The sequence below is a fragment of the Arvicola amphibius genome, chromosome 6 (genome assembly GCF_903992535.2).
Source record: "Arvicola amphibius chromosome 6, mArvAmp1.2, whole genome shotgun sequence".
Lineage (NCBI taxonomy): Eukaryota > Metazoa > Chordata > Mammalia > Rodentia > Cricetidae > Arvicola > Arvicola amphibius.
The window spans coordinates 65,705,844-65,712,137 of NC_052052.2; the positions used below are offsets into that span (position 1 = coordinate 65,705,844).

Here is a 6,294-nt window from a genome sequence, read left to right on the forward strand (position 1 = left end):
GCCCCATCTCTAGGAACACAACTGGTCCATGCCACCATTAAGCGAACTGCAGCAGTCTGCTCAGAAATCCCACTCAAATGTTCCATCTCTCTACAGAGCCAGAGGTTGCTCTGGAAGCATGGCCCAGAAAACTGACATTTTAAAATTGCCACCATTTTTTCCTGCTATGGCTGAATCAGGAAAATCTCTCTTAAAGGAGCTGTGGCAAGCCACCAACAAATAGCAAGAAGCTGTGTTAAACTCTCTATTTTTTTGTCTAGAATTCCTTTTTAAGCCCTCTCAGGTTTAACATGGATTTAATTGGCCATGTGGGCTCCAATCTGTAGCAGAATGTCGCTGGTTTTTCTGGCCTCCTGGCTAGCTTAGTCCCGAAATGATCACACAGAAACTGTATTAATTAAATCACTGCTTGACCCATTAGCTCTAGCTTCTTATTGGCTAACTCTTACATCTTAATTTAACCCATTTCTATTAATCTACATTTCACCATGAGGTAGTGGTCTACCAGCAAATTTTCAGCACACCTATCTCCATGGCATCTCCCCCTCTGCCATCCTTCTCCCAGCATTCAGTCCAGTTTTCCCTGCCTACCTACATTCTGCCCTATCAAAAGGCCAAGACAGTTTTTTTTTTTTAATTCATTAATGGTAACCACAGCACACAGAGGGGACTTCCACATCAAAGAAGCCAGATGGTTTTGACTCACATAAAATGTCTGTTTGACCCATTTACACCAGATATGCCTGACCATACAAGGTTTAAAGGCAGGAAATATGTCAAGATGTACACTTGCCCCTGATCTAATGTAGACTGGAGGCTGTTCAGGGTATGTTTGTCCTGATTGGACATGACTGGAAATACAATGAATTATGAGTTTTTCTTCTTAAGATGCTACAAAGTGTGATTTTGAGCAATTTCCTGGGAAACTTGGTATGGACCTAGCCAGAGTACATCCACTTGACCAGTATTATATTAAAGATTGCTTCAAATTTAGCTTTAAACTCTGGTAGTGATCTTATTCTTGATCAATTGGATTAACATTTTCTTGAGGCTCCAGCAAGATTCAGACCAACCACACAAATTCCATAGCTGGATTTTCACTATGGAATGCCAGGGCTACAGGGTCATTTTAGGAGGCACATGCTTTGAGAAGTTCCAAGTCTCCAAGGCTGCCTTCAGTTTGCAGACTATCAGAATGAACTGCCATGCTGAGACATGAAGAAAGCATCTATGGAAGCCTCCTGGTGAGTCAGTCTTGTTATGTTTTGTGGGACTTCTATCTGTGACATGGAGGGATTTGATAGAACCCCAATATTCTTCCATTCAGGGCATTTAGCGAGATGTTGTTGCCCACTTATCTGATTCTGGTTGGAAAGTTTTGTTTCTCTCCTGGGAAAAGTTCTGTTTGTCTTGTTGGAGAGATTTGTCTATTACTCAAGAAAGTTGTGTACGTTTATTTGTTGGAAACTTTTGTCTCTCTGTGTTTTCTGGTGTGTCCAAAGTTTTGTTAGGTTGTTTGTCATGTTGGGAATTTTTGTCTGTCTGTTTGTCTAAAAAGTTGCATCTCCCTATTTCGTTGGAAAGTTTTGTTTGGGTTTTCCAGTATTTTCATAAGTTTTGTTGCAAGCATGGACCCAAGACAGAAATGGGCCAGATATTTTTGCTGTTTCTTTTTGCCACCCACCAGTGTCTGCATTTATGACTGGGGCTCAAATTTTATCTCTGAAGTCTCTTTTCACTGGTTGGATTAACAGGAGTATTGCTGTGTTTTTGGTGTAGCTAACATTAAAATTGATTCATGTTGTTTTTTATTGGAAACCTGGCTCTAGATTTTGATTATGTCTCTTCCTTCAGTAGACCCAGGAATGCTTATTTAATAGTTCCTCTACTTTCTGTGTTCATCCGAAGCACCAAATACAGTGACAGGGAAAAGAAAGCAAAGGAGAGCAGTCAAAATAAATAAATAAACTTGGTTTACATGAATGTTATGTACCTTGAGATTTATACATTTATTTTGTTGGATATGGTTAAAAAAGCTGTAGAATCTGAAAAAAAGTTAACTTAAAATTAATAACAGTGAGAGTTGATAGTTAAAAATCTATGCTTGTGTAATTTTAAATGAGCCATGTGGTATGGTTCTATTTTGGAACCAACATCTTTCTGCAGTCACCTGACTGACTGCCATTTTTTTAGGGTTGGAGAAGGTAGATGTCATCTGATTTCAGCATCTTTAGGCAACCATATGCTGGCAGTCAGCTTTGCCAAGGTTGGAAACAATGAATGCCATATGATTTCACCACCATCTTGATAAAAGCTGACTACATAAAGTGGACCTACCAAAGAGGCAACAACAAGTCTCCAAGATATTTGAGATTGGGGTGGATTTTTATACTATTTTTTGTACTATTTTGTACCTGTCCTGAAAGCAAGGTTAATGAAAGATAATGTTTAAAACAAAGCTTGCTTAATAAGATATTAAAGTTGCACCACTATGCTTTTATATGCAAGAATGTACCTTTCTCTGGCACTAAATTTAGTTATTTAAGAGTCACCCAGGTAATAATGGTTTTAGAAACATGAAGGGGTCATGGGTGAACAGCTGAGATTTGCAACTCTCTGGCAGGGCTAGAGTTCCTAAAGAGAGCCCAGTTGCAATGGGGGACCTTAGCAGTTTTGGAAATGCTGATGCTTTGTGATCATACCAGAAGAACCACACATAATGAAATGGAACAAATTGAGTTCTAGAATGCAGGCCATATGGTGCTGGTTGTAGGAACAAAGAAGTGCTTCAAGTCCCTTGAGAAACCAAAAGAATTTATAAATGAATACCAGATATTGAGCTTTGGATAATTTGCATTATTGGAGCTTAGTTTTGCCTTATGAAAATTATGGTAATGCACTGTTTTCTCCCTCTTGAAGTAAAAAAAGGTACTTTATTTTTGATATTATAGGAACTTACAGTTGAGAGGTTTTAAACTTTTATAAGAGCAAATTTTAGATTTTTTTTGGTAGGAAACGTCTTGTTGACAGCTCAGCGCAAATATATATATATATATATATATATATATATATATATATATATATATATATATATACTCCGCCCCTCCCCATGAATGGGTCCAGGCAGCTCCTTCCCGCAGGGGCAGGGGAGAGGGACATGGACACTGCCTGCTTTCTTGAAGGCAGCACCCTTCCCTCCCTCCAGTTCAATGTGGGAGTCCAGGCCGCAAGCCCCTCTGTGAAGGAAAGGCTGCCCCGAACATCCACCTTTGTGCAGGCTGCAGGTGTAGAGGCCTCACCGAACTCTTCAAGACACGCTCCCACCCCCAAACTCCCCGGTCCATTGTCCACGTCAGCACAACAAGTGAAGAAGAGGAATGGGGTGGGTCTGTCCAATGCTGACTCAGTCTGATGGTTGCTGCCCCTGGAGAACCCCTGGAGCTGATGGCTCCAAGACTGCAGCGTCCTAGCCTGGTCTCATGCAGCCTCCTACCACAACTGATTTTTTTAAAGGAAAGAGAGAGAGAGAGAGGGGGGGGGGAGGCTGAGGGGGTAGGGGACAGAACACAGGGGAGACAAAGGTGGTCAGTTGGAGAGGGAGCTCTGCAGTGGCTTTTCTTGGCTGCCTGCCCAGGGTGGGAGTAAGCCTTAGTTGGAGTCAGAGTCTGAGGAGTCCGCTGAAGAGGAGGAGCTGGAGTTGCTGCCCTCAGACTCATTATCTTCATCCTCATCATCATCCTCGTTCTCATCTCCATCCTCGCTCTCGTCTTCGCTGCTAGACTCAGAAGAGTCCCCTCCATCCTTGGAGGAGTTCCCATTCTCATCATCTTCCTCTTCCTCCTTGTCATCGTTGTCATCCTCCTCGTCGTCCTCCTCATCCTCCGACTCCGACTTAGACTGCAGGGTGGTCCAGCTGGACTTAGAATTTGGGCCTCAAAGCTTAAACATGTTCTTACGTTTACTGGAGATGTACTCTTTGTATGCTGCACGGTCCTGGGGAGACAGCCTCTTGACCCAGAGGTCCAAGTGCACCTTGTACTGTTTCTGCTGCTCCTTGCCAGCTTTTTATAGTGCTCTTTCTGGCTCTGGGAGATGCGCTGCCAGTGGCTACCGATCTCTACCATGCGGTCCTTCAGCCGTAGGTGATTCAGCTCCCTATTGGACAGCAGCTCCTGATAGAACTTCTGGTAACCATTCATGGGAGGTTTCTTGGGCTCCCCCTGGAACTTCATCTTTTGGAAGAGTTCGGAGCAGCTGGAGGGGCCTGCATCTCACTCAACTCTCTCTCATATCGTTTTTGGTCTTCTGCTGCCTTCTTAATCCACATCAGCTTCTCCTTCTTTTCCATGTTGTTTCAAGTCATCTCCATGGCCTTCAATGCTTTCACCCGGTCATTCTTGAAGCGAGCCAGATAATCTCCGAAGACATTCTGCTGCCAGATTTCCTCAGCTCTCTTGGGTGACTCAGGCAGCTTGCCTCGCTCTTTACGCTCTCTACCTGGCTTCCTCTCAGACTGTGCCTTCAGAGCAGCCTCTCGGGCCATATAGTTAGCCTTCTTCTTTTCGGACAAGTCGTTCCACATGGGGGCCAGCAGGCGGGTAAGCTCGCTTTCTGAGAGCTCAGGCCGCTCCTCCTGTAGCTGCCATCGCTTCTCCTCTGAGAAAATGAACATGGCAGACACAGGCTGCTTGGGCTTTTCAGGCCACCCTTGCCACCTTCCTGAGAAGGCTTTTTGGAGGCTGGACTGGTGGTCTGCTTCTTATTGATGTTCAACATGTTTTCCTCCCCTAGGACCCGCTACTGCTCCTCCTTGGGCAAGCTCTCCAGGAACTGCAGCAGTTCTACCTCATGATCTTTTTTTTTTTTCTGGTCTCACTTCTTGTGATACGCATCCTTTTCCATCTGGTAGAACAGCTTCCACTGCTGGCTGCATAGCACCATGCGCTCCATGCTGGGCACATCCTTCATGTTGGCCATGAGCTCTGCACAGTACAAGGAGTAGCTGTTCAGACGTGGCTTGGTGGGTCGCCCATCGAACTTGTCCTTGAGCTGGCATTCAGCCTTGGTGAGGGTAGATTTGGTGATTCCTTCCTCACTGATGTTTAGCTCGGGGTGCTTCTGTATATAATCACGCATAATCTCATCCGGCAGCACTTTGAGATACACCTTCTTCTCATGGGTATACCACAGTTGCTGGGGAGTTTTGGGCTTCTTGGGGATGTCCGACTTCTTGGCATTCTGGATAAGGTCAGGGTGATCCTCCCCGAATCGGGCCAGGTTTCACTCGAACTCCTGTTTCTCCCTCTGGAAGTCCTGAATATATTTCATCTTCTTCTTTTCTGGAAGAATCTTGGTCAGGTCCAGGTTGCTCATCTCGGGGTGGAGTTTCACATATTTGCCCTGCTTCTCCATGAAGAAGCAGAAATAAGGTGTGAGAGGCTTCTTTGGGAAATCTGGGTGTTTCTTGAGTTTTTTGCCTTTGTAAGGATTTTTAACATGTTCCTGAGCATCAAGAATCAATTCCATCAGTGTACAGAACTTCCTCACCTCATTAGAGATCTCCACCCATTTGAGCTTGCACATGTCTCCCAAAAAGTCCTTAAACGCCACCTTTTCCCAGTCCATATGTGACTCTGTGGTTTTGAACTTGGAGCTATCGTTAGATGGAAGGTTGTTCTTCATGCACTCCAGCAGAGTCAGCATATCTTCCTGGGACCAGTGGTCTTGGCCTTTGGGGGCGGCCATTTCCAGGTCTGTGGGACAGTCTGCTTCTCCATTCATTCTCCAGCTGTCTAGCCACCTTCTCGGTCACACTGGCTGGGCAACCTGGGGTCAAAGCCACCTCACCCTTTCGAAGAGATACAAAACCCACTCAGGTAGGAAGAGAGGAGAGGGACTTTCTATCCCACCCCTTCCCACAAGGGAGGGGGCATAGGTCCACTCTCTCAGTGAGACCCAACCAGGAGACTCACAGACTTCATCGGTGGGTGTAGGAATGAGCTCCTCTCCTCCCTACTCCAGCCCCCAGACCCTGCAGTCAGGAAATTTTCGATTTTTACAGAAAAAAAATTTAAAAACCAGATAATTTTTTAAACATCAGTTTTTAAAATACTTAAATTTATAATGATACTGGACATTTTCAGTTTATAAAATATTTTAATGTTATTAAAATTTGAACTTAAAATAAAGAGGAGGCTGAAAATTAAAGCAACATCTACGAGCAACAAAAAATACCAGAAATTGGGTTGTTCCCATCTTATGATGCAGCACAACAATGATCTAAGCAGTCTGGTA

General features: G+C 44.2%; 1 pseudogene; it reads right to left on the bottom strand.

The window, feature by feature from the left end:
* Nucleotides 1–3,648: 3,648 nt before the first annotated feature.
* LOC119817764 lies at nucleotides 3,649–5,781 on the bottom strand (annotated as a pseudogene).
* Nucleotides 5,782–6,294: the final 513 nt, after the last annotated feature.